The following is a 1722-nucleotide window of genomic DNA, read 5'->3' as shown; positions in this document are numbered from 1 at the left end:
AAAACCGAAAAAAGATGGGGGTCTGGGATTTCGAAATCTGCATTTGTTTAACACGGCCATGTTGGCTAGACAGGCATGGAGAATCCTACAGAACCCCCAATCCTTATGCTCCCAAGTGTTGGCTGCTAGATATTTCCCAAATGATCAATGCTTGAGGCTACTCCATGTGCAGGTATCTCCTATACATGGCGAAGCTTACTGAAAGGAATTCAATTGTTGAAAAAGGGAATAATATGGAGAGTAGGAAATGGGGAAACGATCAAAATCTGGACCGACCCGTGGATACCTAGAGGGACGACACGGAGGCCCATTACTCCGAAAGGTAATCAACTCGTGGAGAAAGTTGCTGATTTGATCAACCCCATAACAAATCAAAGGGACATCCAGTTGGTGAATCAGACCTTCTGGGCCGAGGACACAAGCCTCATCCTGCGAATACCGATTCAAGAAGATACATGTGATTTCATAGCTTGGCATTATGATAAAAGAGGAGCTTTTTCTGTAAAATCGGCTTATAAGGTGGCTGTAGATAGTGCAGGTAGAGAATATTTATCAGGACTAACTTCAACTTCTATTGCAGAAGGGGAAAACTCAAGTTTCAACTGGAAGAAGCTATGGGCACTCCCGCTACCAAACAAAGTGTTGCATTTCTTATGGAGAATTGCGACCTATAGCCTCCCCCTGCGCACGAAACTTCATGGAAAAGGTATTCCTATTGATACTCGATGCCCTCTCTGTCATAGAATGGATGAGGATGGTGGCCACCTTTTCTTTAAATGCAAAAAAGTTAAAAGTCTGTGGAGAGCATCCCTACTTGAACACATCAGGCTAAAGTTAGTTCAGTGCCCTGAACCAGAGAGAGTTTTAGAAGATATTTTCATCTTAAGTGAAAATGAATGTTTAAAAGTCTGCTGGCTGTTATGGTTATGGTGGCATGAAAGAAACAAAGCTAATAATGGTGAATCCATAAGAAGTATATATGAAATTTCATCTTCAATTGATTATCATTTGAATATGTGCATGAAGGGCAAGCCAAAAAAGGAAGGGATAGGCAAGCAAGAACCACATAAATGGAAGCCACCTCCAAAAGAAATTCTCAAGATAAACACGGACGGAGCTTTTACAGAGAAATCACACTCAGGAGGTTGGGGTTTCGCCATTAGAAATGATCAAGGAACTTTACTGGCAGCAGGGGCAGGAAACCTGTACCATGTCTCTAGTCCTCTACATGCTGAAGCTTTGGCCATACAGCAAGCAACTATCATTGCTACACAAATGGGCTGCCAACAGGTGATTTTTGAAACAGATTCTACAATCCTGAAGGAAGCAATCACAAGTAAAAACTATGATCTTTCAGCTTTAGGAACTTTATTTAAAGATGTAAAGTTTCAGATGTGTGTGGGCTTAAATGTTGTAAGTGTGGAATACTGTAACCGTGTGTGTAATAAAGCAGCACACATGCTAGCTGCGAGGGGAGCCTGTTTGGATAGTGGCTGTTATGAGACCTGGATTGGCCACTTTTCACAGTTTGTATTAGATGTTGTTGCTGGCGATACGGCCAGTGAGGTATAGTAATGGAATACTACGTTTTCCTTTCAAAAAAAAAAAAAGGCTCTGCATCCTTTATCAATCCAGTCCAGCCCCCATCACATTTAGAGCGTCTTATGTATGGTGTTACACGGTTTATGGATAGGAAGAAGAATTTTGATTCGAAGACGTGCT

The sequence above is a fragment of the Triticum aestivum genome, chromosome 4B, assembly GCF_018294505.1.
Source record: "Triticum aestivum cultivar Chinese Spring chromosome 4B, IWGSC CS RefSeq v2.1, whole genome shotgun sequence".
NCBI classification, from domain to species: Eukaryota; Viridiplantae; Streptophyta; class Magnoliopsida; order Poales; family Poaceae; genus Triticum; species Triticum aestivum.
Note: the sequence above shows the minus strand (reverse complement) of the source record.